The 16,721-nt window shown below is 41.2% G+C and overlaps 1 protein-coding gene across 3 annotated transcripts in view; it reads left to right on the top strand.

Annotated features, from left to right (window-relative positions):
* The window catches only part of LOC123870431 (serum response factor homolog), a 315,743-nt gene that overhangs the window by 160,541 nt on the left and 138,481 nt on the right, over nt 1-16,721 (top strand). The window lies entirely within an intron of this gene.

Genomic DNA, 16,721 nt, shown 5'->3' with positions numbered 1-16,721 from the left:
ATAGGGTGGTCATTGTTTCGTCCGCGGTTCGCGGAGCTCCCCAGAAACCCCAAAATTCCTAATCAATCGCTGTATAGTGAGTAGGGCATGCAGGTACCTCGTGCAGTGCTCTTCGTTGCCGGCGAATATCGGGCCCGATTCTTCTTGCTTCTGGCTTGATGCACTTTAGTGTGTTTAGTGGGTGTGGTGGAATGTGGTATTTATTGCACTCTAACCGAAATTAAATTAACAATTATGCCGAGAGAAGGCGGCGAATCGCGGCCGCTCCAACCGAAAACCGATGAATGAATTTTGACAGTGACACTGTCACCTGTCAGACGACAAACGACAGCTGGAGTTGCCGCTTAAATAATAATTACCAAACATTCCCCCGCCCAAGCAGTCTTCAACTGCTTCCGAAAACCTAATAAAAACTAACAACTATTTAAGCCTAAACCAAACCGAAAATAAACCTAATTAAAGCTAATCTGAGGGCAAACGAGACAACTTGGAGATTGCCCGTTTCAAAACTGTACCCTGCGCTACCCGTACATCTGCGAGCCTGACCACGCCGTCCTTCCCAGGATACAACGCTACTATCCGATCGCGGCGCCATTGAAGAGGTGGCGCATTGTCCTCTTTTAGTAAAACTAAATCCCCAACTTTAGGTGGGACAGCTGGGTCAGTCCACTTCAATCGCTGTTGTAGGGTGTGAAGATATTCCAAATGCCACCGATGCCAAATTCTTTGAGATAGTTGCTGTATCAACTGAAACCGAGATAATTTATACGTCTTTTCATCCTGAAAGGGGTACTCTGGAAGCGCTGTTAGCGGTTGTCCGATAAGAAAATGACCTGGGGTCAGAACCTCTAAGTCATTTGGGTCCGAAGATAGAGGGCACAAAGGCCGTGAGTTCAAGACTGCTTCGATTTTGCAGAAAACAGTACTAAGTTCCTCGAAGGTCAAAGTTGTTTCCCCAATAGTACGTTTTAAATGCGTCTTGGCCGACTTTACGGCCGCCTCAAATAAACCGCCCCACGACGGGCACGCGGGAGGGTCGAAGATCCAAGTTATACCGCGCCGAGCTAAATCATGACCGATTTGTGATTGATTTTGTTCCAAAAATTGGAAAACTTCCTTTAAATATCTGTCACTGCTCTTATAATTTGACCCACAATCTGACCTAATGATCGCTGGAAAACCGCGTCGCGAGGTCATGCGAGAGAGACAGGCGATGAAGGCCTCCGAAGACAAATCCGAAACTAATTCTAAATGGACGGACTTAGTGGCCAGGCATACAAATACGCACAAATAGGCCTTGGTGACCTTTGGATTCCGCAACTTATGAGACTTTACATAAAATGGACCTGCGAAGTCGGTTCCCACGCCTTGAAAGGGTCTAGCCGCTAAAACGCGGTCTTTAGGCAGATCTCCCATCAAGGGTTGGGTTGTGAGTCCCTTTAATTTGTAGCACGAAATGCATTTGAATGTGATTTTTCTTACCGCTCTTCTGGCCGAGAGAATCCAATAGTCCCGTTGTAATATGGCTAAAAGAGCGTTTGGGCCTACATGTGAATTTTTCAAATGCGAATCCGAAATTAACAGATCAATAAAATGTCCCGATTTAGGAAGCAACAATGGATGTCTGGCTTCATAAGGTAAGTCCGAATGTTGAAGGCGTCCTCCAACACGAAGGAGTCCGTCCGAGTCAATGAAGGGGTTGAGACGTTTCAAATGCCCCTTCAAGGTTTGGCCTTTCCGAACTTTCTCAATCTCTGCACCGAAACTATCCCTCTGCACAAGAGAGATCCACATTAGCAACGCGTGCTTCCTATCCTGTGTTGTTAAATAAGGCGTAGTATTCCGATTATTCTTCCGACCGCAATTAAAAATGAATCTCCGAATCCACGCGGTAACCGAAATAAGCCGATCTAAGGAGCTATAACGCTCCACGAGGAAACCGAAATCTGGGAGTGATTCTGAATTTGTAGCAACCGAACACCGAATCCCAGGTAAATCCGCAGGTGATACCTGATTAGCCTTTGATGCAGGCCAAACCGATTCCGAATAAGTTAGCCATCGCGGACCCCACCACAATGGATGAGATACCAGACCCGAAGCTGTTAGGCCCCGTGAAGCACAGTCGGCAGGGTTCAATTCGCCCGGAATATGTCGCCACGTGATTGGCACTGTAGAATTTTGTATCTGTGAAACTCGATTAGCCTCGAATACTTGAAGAGTATGAGGTGAAGTTTTAAGCCAAGCTAAAACTATAGAACTATCAGTCCAACCAAATACCTCGTGAACATCGATGGTCCTTTGCAAACAAAGGCAAACATGATGCAGAAGCTTAAGTAGAAGCACGGCTCCGCACAACTCCAATTTAGGAATCGTCAGACGTGTTCTGATTGGGGCGACCTTACTTTTGGCCATTACTAAATGAACCGAAACATTATCTGTGTCATCCACGGCGCGTAAATATACAACAGCTGCGTAACCAGCCTCCGATGCATCTGAAAAACCGTGCATAGTAATATTTTTTACCGCTGGTGGGAGCATACATCGCGAAATCCGAACATCTTCAATCCGAGCGAGGTCAATTTTAAAATTAATCCAATCTCTTTCTAAATCCCCAGTAATAGGTTCATCCCAAGTAAAACCCGAAAGCCACAGACGTTGCAAAAAACATTTAGCCCGAAATAAAACAGGAGTGATCCACCCGCTTGGATCATACATGCGAGCAATTGTCGACAGTATTTTCCGTTTAGTAACCGAATGTCCATGAGTTAAATCCGTCCGAAAAGAAAAAACATCCTCTACAGGATTGTATTGTACCCCCAAAACCGAAGTTAAACTTTGCATGTCTGGGTTATCAAACAGATGAGGCACCTGTTGATGATCGTCAGGCAAGTCCCGAAGTAAAACAGGATCGTTCGAGATCCATTTCCGTAATTCATATCCTCCTGATTGCATGAGCCGAATTAACTCTTGTTGCAGTTCAAGAGCTTCCGATTGTGAGCTGCATCCCGACAGAATATCATCGACATAAATGTCATTCTCTAAAACCGAAGCCGCCCGAGGATACCGATCACGTTCCCGATCAGCCAACTCTAAAAGCGTCCGAATCGCAATGTAAGGACTAGATTTTAACCCGTATGTGTTGGTTCCAAGTTCATAGGTAAGAAGGGGCTCATCTGGAGACTCTCTCCAAAATATGAGCTGGTACCTTCTGTCCAATTTATCAATAAGCGTCTGCCGAAACATCATCCTAATATCCGTCACAAAGACAACTTGATGGCGTCTGAAGTTCATCAAAATCTCCGAAATATCCCTTTGTAATTTAGGGCCCGAATGTAAACACTGGTTTAAAGAAACCCCCGAATTTGTGACGCAACTACCGTCAAAAACAACGCGTACTTTCGCATTTTCGTCCGAATCCTTAAAAACCGCATGATGTGGTATAACGAAATATTCTTGTCCGCCTTTAAAATCAAAATCCGAAACCGACATGTGACCGAGATCCAAATATTCACGCATAAAATTAATATACTTCTCTCGTAAGACCGAATTTTTCATAAGTTTCCGTTCCAAAGCCAAAAATCTTTTTTCCGCAATAGTTTTCGAGTCACCTAACAAGGGTCTGTTAGGTAAAAATGGCAACTTCGTGACAAACCGACCATTTTCCAACCGATACGTATTATCTTTATAAAACTGTTCACACTCTAGATCAAGTGGAGCAGACCGAGAGGATGTTTCTGGAGGTTCCTCAACCTCCCAGAACCTTTGAAGAGTGTCCGAAACCGAAATACCAACGACTTCCGAATCATCTATCAACTCAGATCGTTTAGTGAGTTCTACAGGACCAAGTAGAACATAACCGAAAATAGTGTTATAAGCCGTAAGACCGATAGAATTTAAAATTATTTTATCTCGAGTTCGACGTCGACCGGCGTCGCGAGTGGTCGTGCGTGCGACCTCGCCGAGCAAAACCTCTTTTTTTGTAAATAACAGAAAATTATGTGTCAGTGTTTAACAAACAGTTGTGCCAGTGTTTAAGTTTTTTTTTTTAACGCACTGGATTGCTATTGGACCAGAGACAGTGCAGCCTGATTCGGCCATACGTGTTTTAAACTTTCTAACTACCCTCAAGTACCCTCATACCGCTAACAGTGAAAAAACTTTAATAACTATTGACCTCAATAGTAGTATTCATAAAGTGGTAATAATTGCAATTAATTAAGTGTTAAAATTTTATTTAATAAATAATTATATTTTGACCCAAATTTCAAACAAGCGAAGCCAACATTACGAATAGGTTCGGATTGTACGAAGTGAATAAGTAACACCCATTGCCATCTATCGGATAACGGGCACATTACCTAAGAAAGTTGATTGGGTTCCTAAATCGATTTGGAAATGACGCGGTGCGGTGCTTGTGGAAAGTTCCTGTCGCCGGTAGGTGGCGCTAAATGTAGTTCATGTCCAACCTTATATCACAAAGCGTGTATTGGGATTCCAGAAGCAGCACAAATTGCTCAGGGTTGGATGTGCCCGGAGTGCAAAATGAAAATACCTAAAACTGGAAATACGGCGACACCCGTTAAGCACGCCAGCAGCGATTACCAGCTGGATACCTCGGTTGCTCCAGAAGGCTCTATGATGGAAGATGATGCATCAGCTGCATGCGATGACAGTCAAGTTGCTCTAAATGATACGGTCTTTGATACCACCCAGCCACTGGATTTGGCCCTAGAAATGCGCCTTTTCCGCGAGGAGCTTAGAGAGGTTAGGAGGGAGTTCAAGGAATTTCGTACCGAACTACTTGACATGCGAAATATCATCACAGGCTGCAATCGGCGCATCGACGATATAGAGGGGAGAGTAGGGGCACTAGAAAAAGGAGCTCTGGGAATGGGTCAGGGGGGACCAGATAGAGTCGTAGAGCTGCGTGTGTTGGAGGAAACCGTAGCTCTGCTGCAGGAAGAGCTCAACGAACGAGACCAGGAGCTTTTGCAAGCAGATATAGAGTTCACTAATTTGCCAGAAGTGAAAGGAGAAAATCCTATCCACATTGTCACGACTCTAGCTGCAAAACTCGGTGTAGACCTGGACAGTAAGGATGTCATCTTTGCAGAGAGAGTTGGTAAATCCAATGATAGCGCAGCTCAGTCGAGTAGCGGGGGTAGAGGTAGGCGTCTGGTGGCGAGACTGGCGCGGCGCAGCCTTAGGGACGAGCTGCTCCAAAACGCGCGGGTTAGGCGCGGGGCCACAACGGAGGATATGGGCTTCGACACACCGGCCAGGCGCTTTTATGTCAATGAGAGGCTGACGAAGAAAAACCGGCATCTTTTCTATCTTGCGCGGGAAGCGGCGCGAAAGATGCAGTGGAAGTATACGTGGACCAAGCGTGGGCGCATCTACGCGCGAAAAGGTGAAGGCCAGCCGGCTCACAGCATTAAGGTAGAGACAGATATCGCTCGTGTTTTTGGTGCCATTCAGGTTGGTAGAGTTTAAGAAATCGGGCACTGTTGCAAATAACTTTAAGCATATATTGTACTGTTCTGCTGCTCAAGTGTATGTATTTCTCGTTATGTTTGTATGTTTATTTTTGTGCATGAAATTTTCTTGGGACGGATGCGTGTTTATGGCGGGCAGGACAACTGTGGATACTTGGGGCTGGAAACTAAGAAAAAAAGACCTGGTTAAAGTAAAAGAAGAAGATTTAGATCGAAACATTATTTTTAGCACTACTATATATTATTCTAGACATAAAATCTTACTTCAAACTAACACATTAAAAAACGGCTTTTCAAATATTAAACTAGTCAACGGTCTAATGGGCCAGTATAAATTTATGTTTTCAAGAAAAATAGAGGTCCGTTTATTGCGACAAATATGTCTTAAACTCATTACACAAAGGGTATGCCACATTATAACTAAGAGCCACATCAATTTCGCAAATCAAATTATACTTTTTATCTCAGTTCACAATCAGGTGATAGAGCCTAAATATGAAGGTTAAGTCGAAGTACATGAAGGTTGGACTGTTTAATGCAGGCTCACTCGGAACCCGGCACGATGAATTCCTAGTGGCAATGAGTGACATCAAAGTAGATCTAATAGCTATTAATGAAACCTGGCTGAGGGAGGGGGAGGAAGGGCTTGCTCCGCAAGTACCGGGCTACCGCCTTCTTCACACACCGCGGCCGCCACATATAAAAGGAGGACGAGGAGGTGGAGTAGGATTCTATATAAAGAAGGGCTTAAGGGTCACTATTTGCGAACATCCAAATCCTCATTCAGTTGAACAGATGTGGTTAAGTTTAAAAGCCGGTAGTAAAAAGATTATGGTAGGGACAGCGTATCGTCCACCGTGGCAGGATGTTGAGATATTTATTGACTCTATCACCCAATCACTGACTCTATTCTCAAGCTATGAAAATATAATACTCTTGGGAGATTTTAACATCAATCTACTAAACCCGTTAGATAGCAAAACTAAACTTTTTAATGATTTCTTAAATTACATAAACCTTAACCAAGTTGTCACAGAGCCAACTCATTTTACCGACCACAGTGAGACCTTGATAGATTTAGTCTGCACAGATGCCTCAACCCGGGATGTAGAGGTGAGTCATGTAAAAGAATTAGGTAACCATGCCATTATAACACTCTTATTAAACCTAAAGAAGGCTAAAATAGCTCCTCGATGGATCTCCATTAGACCACTAAAGGATATTATTGCCGAAGACTTTAGTGAAGATTTAAATAGAGTTCCATGGAAAACTATTAACCGGTTGGATAATATTGAAGATATGGTGTCAGTATTTCACGACTATATTTTAACTTTATTTGACATGCATGCTCCCACAAAAAAGATACAGTTAAAGGAACAATCATGCCCCTGGATAACTCACACTATTAAGAAAATGATTATGTTGCGCAATCAAAGTCATTCTCGATATAAAGCATCAAAAAAGGAGACACATAAAGAGTACTATAAGAATTTTAAAAAGATTGTTTGGGAAGCAATAGAAGCTGAAAAAAGTGCTTATTTTAAATTTTATATAAATCAATGTATTAATAAACCTATGTTGTTATGGAAGAACCTAAAAAAAAAATGTAGGGATAAATAAAAAACAGGAGTATGAAATACCAACGAACTTATGTGACCCGGAGAAAGTAAATAATCATTTTTTGAACATACCATATAGTGAGAGACCCACACTGTCTAACCTTACATACTATGAATTCAACAGGTTTGGGCCGAATACTTTTAACCTAAAAACGGTAACTGAAGCAGAAGTTATAAAAACCATAAAAGGATTAAAATCGAACGCACAAGGCATTGATGAAATCTCGTTACAAATGTTGCATTGTACACTTCCACAGAGTTTAAGTACTTTAACAGCTATTATAAATAAATCCATCACAAGCAGCACATTCCCAAATGCATGGAAAACTGCAATAGTTAAACCTCTTCCAAAAGTAAATATTCCAACCAGTATGAAAGATCTTAGGCCTATCAGTATTTTGCCATGCATATCTAAGATCTTAGAAAAACTTGTATGTGCCCAAATGACATCTTTTGTAGAGGAAAACAACATTTTACCAGCTCACCAATCAGGATTTCGGAAATGCCACAGTACAGCGACCGCAATGATGGATGTAATTGATAACATCCTGACAGCGCAAGATCAGGGCATGGGAACTATGCTGGTGCTGCTTGATTTCTCTCGAGCATTTGATTCGCTCGATACCACTCTATTATTGTCAAAGCTGTCTTATTATGGATTTGGAACGTCAACCTTAAAGTGGTTAAATAGCTTCCTCAGTGATCGGGCCCAATCGGTGCATATAGACCAAAGTGATGGTAGTCAATTGATTTCATCAACGTCCCCAGTTCTACGAGGAGTGCCTCAAGGATCTGCACTCAGTCCGTTGCTTTTTGCTGTATATACAGCAGACATAGTTAACTGTTTCTCCAACTGCAAATACCATCTCTATGCTGACGACGTACAACTATATTTCTCATTCAAACCACAAGACGCAGCAGACGCAGAAATCAAAATTAATGAAGATTTAAAAAGAGTATCCATCTGGTCAGATAAAAACTCTTTATTATTGAACCCTCTAAAGTCTAAGTGCATGATACTAGGAACTAATAAGATGACGAAAACGATCGAATCTCTCAATCTACAAGTTAAAATAGGAAATATTAGTGTAGAAAGAGTAACTGAGGCAAGAAACTTGGGAGTAATCTTTGACTCAAACCTACACTTTGAATCACATATCTTGAATATAGTCAAAAATTGCTTCTACAGATTAAAAGTACTTTATAAGATAAGACCTTACTTAAGTGTAGAAGTTAGAATTCGGATATGTGATTCACTAATCTTGTCCAAGTTAAACTACGCAGACACAGCATACGGGCCTTGTCTGCTTGGAAGAACCAAGAAGTTAGTACAGAGAGTCCAAAATGCATGCGCTCGATTCTGCTTTTCCATTGCTCCTCGTTCTCATATCAGTCCCTATCTCAACAAAGCAAACCTATTAAATATGTCAGCTAGAAGAAATCTGCACTTGGCTACTTTGTTGTTTGGGGTTATTTCCACTGGTAAACCAGAATATCTTTTCACGAAGATTAAGTGGGCAAGGCAGCACAGTAGGTATGCGCCCAGAAATTCGGCGTGTCAAATAGCCGTGCCAAGGCACAGGACCGCCGCATTTCGAGGGAGTTTCAGGCTTGCTTTCTCCAGGATCTGGAACATTATCCCACCGCCAGTGCAGAACCTCAAGTCAGTATTTGCTTTCAAGTCTAAGCTTAAAAAGATACTATTAGAAAAGCAAAAGAGCTTGGAAGCACTTACTTGAGTTTACTTTTTTATCATCAATCCGGTATTCTGGAAAGTAGCCTGAAAAATAGCGCAGGGAGTTTCTTAGACTTTGGATCTACAAATTAGTTGGAGATAGAGATTATAAAGAAGTAAATTTTACGGCTATCTGCGGACTTAGTCAATTTTGCATAGGGAGGTCAATCGCACAGGTCAAACAGAATAATATCTAGACTGATCCGGGACGTCGAGCTGATTTTTTTCAGGGGTTGCCTGAAAAACAGCGCTGAGGTAGTGTATCCACGTACGCTACTACAGCATTATGCTGAGGCGATTCCCTTTTTGGGACAGTTTGGCGCCACAGACACGCATTCTGTTTTTTACTATTATTTAGATTTTATAATTGTTTATTTTTAGATTTAATATAAGTAGATATAAGATTCATTGAAATTCCATGCAATTCGGCTCAGAGGATCACCGTGCCTTTGCAGTACAAGTTTATTATTTATTAGAACTACGAAATAGCGGTGGTCGTCTCGGCCGAAATGCATGGAAAGCTCAGTAAGTTATGTTTTAGATAAATATTTAGGTTTTTAAGTTTAATTTATTAGTTTTTATGTTTTATCTGTTTTCATTCTATTTACTGTGTTTGCGCCTAACTTTATAGTCCCGAATAAAAGTATATTTATTTATTTTATTTATTTATTTATCTCCTCCCATAAGAGATCCTAAAACATCCGAACCGAGCAGCAGTTCCACTGGCGATGACTGGTGAAAGTGGGGATCTGCTAAACTTAAGCCGGTGGCTAGGTCTTTCACCGAATCATCCAAGGTCACCGTAGGTAATTTTCCTATAACCGTTTGCATACACAAAACAGGAGTAGTAATTTTAGGAAATCTTTTATTTATCGGAGAAAATGTCACCGAAGACCGACCGATTATAGTTGAGGTTGTTTCAATACCTCCAACACCCATGATCCGTTCGCTGCACGGATCTAAACATATGCCCAACCTGCCCACTAAATCTGTACTAATTAAAGACCCCTGAGATCCACTGTCAAGTAAGGCTCTGGTCGAAACCCCCATTTCCGAATTTATTTCTGAATTAAAATAGACTTTGACTATAACAGTGGGTAAGAGTACAGTTAGTAAAGGGCAAGTGGGCGCCGAATCCTAGCGTCTGGTAGGTGAATAGAGGAGAGCACGATCGTCATCTCGCCTACCACTCTCATTCCGCTCGTCATAACGCCCGTACCGTGGCTTATCACTACGATTTACATTACGTGAGTCATCTCGCTGCTCCTCACGTCGTCGTGGAGGAGATGAGGTACGTTGAACGGGTGAAAGATCGCGAGGTGACTTGACCCTTCCGACGTTAGATTTCTGCCGAAAGCCCCCGCCCGTGCGAGGGGCTGACCGCTCGGCCGAGCTCCGATTATTATTATTATGTCGCTGTTGCATCCCCGACCGATTAAAACATAGCATCGGGTGATGCTTAGTGCTTCCACAGCTGCAATGAAGCTCTCGACGGCAATCGCGGTAGCTGTGGTTCCCCAGACAGTGGAAACATAGACGTTCCTTGTCCACAAAATCTTTTCGTGCAAAAGGCGACATGGATTTAAACTCCGGACAAACTGTTAAGCTCAAATGTTTCGAATCCCCACAGCATATACATGGCTGCTTTACTTCAGCAGCGGCATAATGAACCGATCTGCGAGCGGGCTTCGCTTGCCTCGAATTGTTATAGTCATTATGCTGATTTGTTGATTCCAAATTCGCGCACTCGATTAAGCGGCATTCCGTTTCTAAAAATTCAACTAAGTCCGAATATTTAGGTATGGTATCCGATTCGCAACCAAATTTTTGTTCAAAACGAGATTTAAGTGACGCTGGTAATTTTGATAGACATATGTGTAAAAGTATAAACGACCATTCCGAAACAGGAAAACCGAGACGCTCTAATTGGTTAACCGCCATAATCAGTGGGTTTAAAAATTGTGACCGAAGACCGTTAAGCCGACCCGAAATAGTAGGTAATTTTAAAATTTGGTCAACGTGTACGTCACCTAAACGCCGAGTGTTCTGATACCGTTTCATTAAAAGATCACGGGCAATACTATATCCTTCATCCGCAATCTTGAGGTGTTGGACCAATCCACGGGGTTCACCGGATAAACACGACATCAAGTATGCCAGTTTCTGTGCCGGTGACAAATCTGAACGTTTATCGACCAGACTATCAAATAGATTGTTAAACCCCACCCATTGGTCCATCTCCCCAGCAAAGGACGGAAGCCGAAGGGCTGGCAAACGTGACAGCAGCGCGTCCAGATCGGCGACCTCCGATCTAGCATTTACCGTAGAACTGCTAGAATTTGCCGGAGCCTCTTCTAACTTAATCGACATTAGTCTATCAAAAGCTTCTAAAGCACGTGCATAATCTGCGCGGGCTCCCAGAACTATTTCCCTCTCAGCTGGAACACCCTCATCCACCAACTCAAGGATGCGCTGATATGAGTTTTCCAAATTCATGAACTCCGAATTCACAGTCAGAAGTCGTACTGATAAGCGCCTTGAATGGTCAGGCCTATCTATAAGGTCCGCACTGTCCAACAACCATTGTAGCTTAACCCTAAACTGGGACCAATTCGCTCTGACAGACATCTTTAATGCATAAAAGGATCCAAGAAAAACCGAAAAGAAAAACCGAAAATCCGTAAAATACCGAAATAATTAAAATAAAAAAAAAAATTACCGAAAAATAAAATACCGAAATAATGAAATACGTAAAACACCGAAATAATTAAAACATAACCGAATTAATAAAATACCACATTCAAATCATTTACGATTTCCAAAAATCACCAAGAACCCATGTGTCGGCCTCAACAAAATCAGTACGTGAGTAGCCGCCTTACAATATAGGTACGTGAGGTGCCACCTTAACGTGCCTACGTAATCAACACCCGATAATTTTATTTTTACCGAGAGGTAGGTAGATAGAAAAACTTTTGAAACTCGTATTATAACCAAGAAATATCGTGTATTAATCACGAAAAAGACCGAAAACCACGCTCTGCTACCAAATGTTTCGTCCGCGGTTCGCGGAGCTCCCCAGAAACCCCAAAATTCCTAATCAATCGCTGTATAGTGAGTAGGGCATGCAGGTACCTCGTGCAGTGCTCTTCGTTGCCGGCGAATATCGGGCCCGATTCTTCTTGCTTCTGGCTTGATGCACTTTAGTGTGTTTAGTGGGTGTGGTGGAATGTGGTATTTATTGCACTCTAACCGAAATTAAATTAACAATTATGCCGAGAGAAGGCGGCGAATCGCGGCCGCTCCAACCGAAAACCGATGAATGAATTTTGACAGTGACACTGTCACCTGTCAGACGACAAACGACAGCTGGAGTTGCCGCTTAAATAATAATTACCAAACAGTCATATGTAACTAAATATCGCAATAAATGTGCATCGGATGCAGTTAAAGGAACGCCACTTTCGCGGGCGATTCGATTTTCGATCACATTTTTATTTTCAAGATGGCGGCATATTCTGATGCGCGTGCGCATCCTAGAAAAAGCGATTTTCATAACATATGGCGTGAACACGATGCGTAATGGTTTGACAGCGACATGCCAACGATAGATCGTCGCTTTTTTTAAGACTCCTGTTTAAATTGACGTTAGTTAGAGCGAAGGAAAAGCGCAAAAAGTGGTGTAAAAACGGCTTTGAGGAGTCAAGATCGTAACTTTTTTAAGGCCTTGATGTTGAAATTGACAGGACAAACGAGAGGCAAAAAATGTCACTCTTTTTTATATTTGTTACAAAAAATTACCCCAACAATTTTCTTGTAGTTTTTCAGTCAGAGTAACACAGTGCGGCATGCTATAGGCTGCATGGTTCATTTAAAATGTAGCAAACGTCGGCAGATTGTTATCGTGCAATATAATATTATTCCAATTCTATAAGCACGGTCCGCATCGTCAAAACATCAACGAGCAAGCAAAATACAAATTGATTCACATCGTTCATTTTTATTGCAATTTTTTGCGATCAGGGACACTGGACTAATTCTCAATATTAGAAAATACATCCAGTAAGTGCCTACTGTTCATGATACTTGAATGATTTGGTGGTTTATTCGAACAATGGCAGAAAAACGACTTGTGGCGAGAAATCGCATCGCATAGCATTTTGCATCGCAAAACAAAACGGTTTGTTGTGTCGACCCTTAGGTCGCAAAACTATTTTCCATTTCTTCACATTGATGCATGTTGTTTTTCCGGTGTAAAACAGCCTTAAGGCAGGTTCACACTTACCTGCGATCTTACTTGATAGTAAGTGAAGATGCAGTCTAAGATGAAAACGGGCTAATCTGTAAGGACTATGGCAGCTTTATAGGCCCCATAGTCCACAGTGTTTAAATACCATCAATATTTTCAATCTAAAAGGAAATAATTCAACGGATTTATTTGTTTAATCTTTTGTTAGCGCTGATTCATCTATCAAAGTCGATTTCTATTGCTGACAGTATAATAGTATTCTGTGTAACATAGAGTATAGACTACGGGTCACAGTACACAGATTAAAGGAAAATATAGAAGCAGGTCATGAACAAACGCATGCAAACACAAAAGTGAAGCTAGTTATATGTTCATTACGCGTATGAGAGCCTCCATTGCCTAAGATTTCAGGGTCACCAAACTGCAAAATCGTCATCTTTTAAACAATATTGGCAACTGAACGAAGTCAGTTGAGAGTTTAACCTTTACTGAACTCTGAACTGATGGCAGCTGATTTCTTTGAAGTTTGTGAATCAATTATATACACAGCTTATAGTAGGCCAAGTATTATCATCAACCAGGCTTCAATTCTCTATGCCTTATGTACTTAATTGATACACACACGAGATTTTAAATCTTTGCATACCTACCTTTACAAGAACTGATATACTTAACACAACGCAAATGCTGTTTACGTCTATAGCACAAAGTGATCAAGTGACTCGTCGGCATCCGACTTGTAGGAATATTATCTGCTCTTATTAGTAATCAGCTTCCTAATTCTGTCTGTTATTTCCTCTAGTCTTTGAGTTCCGACTCTAGTACAAAACGACTCAAAATTATCTGCGTCTTTATCTACGGCTGTCCAGTTTGAAATAATAAATTGAGATTTTGAAATGTTAAGCGGTTCGCACACTGTCTCAGGGATTTAGGCCATTGTACAAAATATAGACAGATGGGACAAAGAGCCCGCGAGGGCAAGGCTTTCGTTATTTTATAAAAGCTGAAAGTTTCTCTGCGTATTGTCCCCACACAGGGCGAAACCATCAGTGACTACGAAGTTTGGATCATGGTAGCTTTGGGAGATATTAACAGGTAACAAAGGTGAATAAAATCTTACCTCAAGTACCTATAAAGGTTATTTTTTTTACATTTTCTTCGGAATAGTATTAGAAACCACGTCACATTGAAATTCAAAATATTTACAAGTACTTTTGAACCGTCAAAAGCATCTACCACTGAATCGGAATGCCTTTCCTACCGAGATGGACCAGCGAGAAACTCGGCTGTTGCAGGACACTTCTTAAACTTTAACAATTTATTGAAATGAAACTTAAGGTCGTATTACTTATACTTAACAATTTTCTAACGTAAAATAAGATACTATTGAACCTTAATTATCTTCCTAAGGATTGTTAATCTTCAAATTGATTATAATAATGATCAATAATGTCTTATAGGGATATTACTATAAATTAAATGTTTGGCGCCGACAGAACCATATCTATGGATCTACGAATGCGCAGTGTTTATGGGATTTCAAATCTGCGCTTGATTTCTCTTAAACTTTATGGTAGGGAGAAAAATTAACTCTATTTTTCACGTAATATGGTAGAAAATTGCTTGGACAAAGTTGTTAGAGTTAGGTTGTTATTAAAGTGAGTAGTTGAGGTGATGATTTAAGCGGATACAGAGAAATGAACTTATCTCTCTCTTATGTACTATTGTTATATGCATACGTCTCTCTCTATTTATCTAGTTGAAGGTGTGGAAAATATAATTTACGTCTCAATTATAGTGGTTCAAATAAAATAATTACGTTAAATTGACGGCGCGTATCCAAACAATTTGTAACCGTCGGCATTGTTTGATGTTTAACTTGATATTGAGTGATTAATTTGACCTTAAAGTTTTGTGTAGTAATGATGCGATGTGCAACTTTTATACAAGTAACTTTTTTGAAGGTTTATCTCGCACTGCCATTTCACCTGATAGTCTACATTTAACGGAGCCTCGATAGCTCAACGGTTTAGGAGCGGACTGAATTCCGAAAGGTCAGGGCGGTTCAAACCCCACCCGTTGCACTATTGTTGTACCCACTCCTGGCACAAGCTTTACGCTTAGTTGGAGGGGAAAGGGGAGTATTAGTCATGATTAGCATGGTTAATTTTCTTTAAAAAAAAAAACTAGCTGGCTAGACTGCATCATCACTTACCACCAGGTGAGATTGCAGTCAAGGGCTAACTTGTACCTGAATACCAGTAGTTCAGCAAGGTAGCATAGAAACTAAAAGTTTACCATAAAATCCACTCGTCCAATTCAAAAAAATTAGAGACAGAAATACAAAGAAACAATTTCATACTTTTCCAAGTAGGTACTATGGCCACGATACATACCTAGTACGTACACGGCAGTTATGATTCCCATTTGTATTCCGGAGCGTAACCGAAAACCGGACATGTCCGAGCAAGTCCATAAACATGTTCATCTGTCTGTCCCGACGTAACTGGACAACGGCCCCGGGATTTTGCATGAATTTCAATATTGCTACAACGCGAATGCGAAATGATAGACTACCGGCATGCGGCCGGCATGAATGTCAACAATATCAATTAACATATCATTTTCTCCGGAAAATATGATGGTTTTTATCCCGCAAAACTTTAGGGAGAGATGGAGTTGAGTTGTGAACTACCATTGGTTTTTTTTAATTCACTATAGGTAAGCGCTTGACTACAATCACACCTGATGGAAAGTGATGATGTGGTCTAAGATGGGACGCGTTTACCTAGGAGGTGTCTATTCACTCTTGTTTTAAAGATACCCGGATTATAATTGGAAGGTTTCAAGCACTTTTTAGGGTTTCGTAACCGAAGGTTGCCAATGTGACCATATTTCTAAGCCCCCACTGTCCGTCCGACCGTTCGGTCTGTCTGTCTGTCAGCGTGCTGTATCTCGTAAACCGTAATAGGTAGAGTTTTGAGATTTGAAGGTTGATGGGTTGGCCTGATGACGTTTAAGGCTATACCGGCGGCATTGGTTCTCCTGCGGATATCTTCATTGATTACTAAATTGAGGAAAATCGAATTGAAATTTCTCTGAAGAGAATCTAGATCGCCTAGAGTGTAGAACTGTAGACGGACTGCGGACATCCTCTCCGCGCACCCGTTGAACTCTTTTGAACGCCGACGGTTTACAAAAAACGAAAAATCTCTTTGACATGTCATAGCTTGAGGAAATATGGATCTTAGGATAAAGGGATAAGGTTGGCAGTTGATTGAATTAGGTTTATTTAGATGACGGAAGCGGTGCGGCCTCGTGATGGTGTTTGGTGCAAGTGGAGGAATATTTTTCTTTAAATTAAATAGCTGTTATCAGATACGTATAACTTCTATCTTTTATTGGTGTGTGGATTTAGCGTATCCAACGTTCCTACGTTAAGTATGCAGTCCGTTTCTACGAACATAAATAAGTTAGGAGTGTTAGAACAGACTATACACGCTGAAATTTTAATGGTTATTTTCACGAAGCGAAACGATTTAGTAATTGAATTATATTGATTTATAAATATAAAAAAATAATCATATCAAAACTGGCAAATTTACAATCGAAATAAAAAACAG

Source organism: Maniola jurtina, chromosome 12, assembly GCF_905333055.1.
Source record: "Maniola jurtina chromosome 12, ilManJurt1.1, whole genome shotgun sequence".
Taxonomy (NCBI): Eukaryota; Metazoa; Arthropoda; class Insecta; order Lepidoptera; family Nymphalidae; genus Maniola; species Maniola jurtina.
The sequence above is the reverse complement of the archived record's forward strand: the minus strand, read 5'-3'. Positions and strand labels throughout refer to the sequence as shown.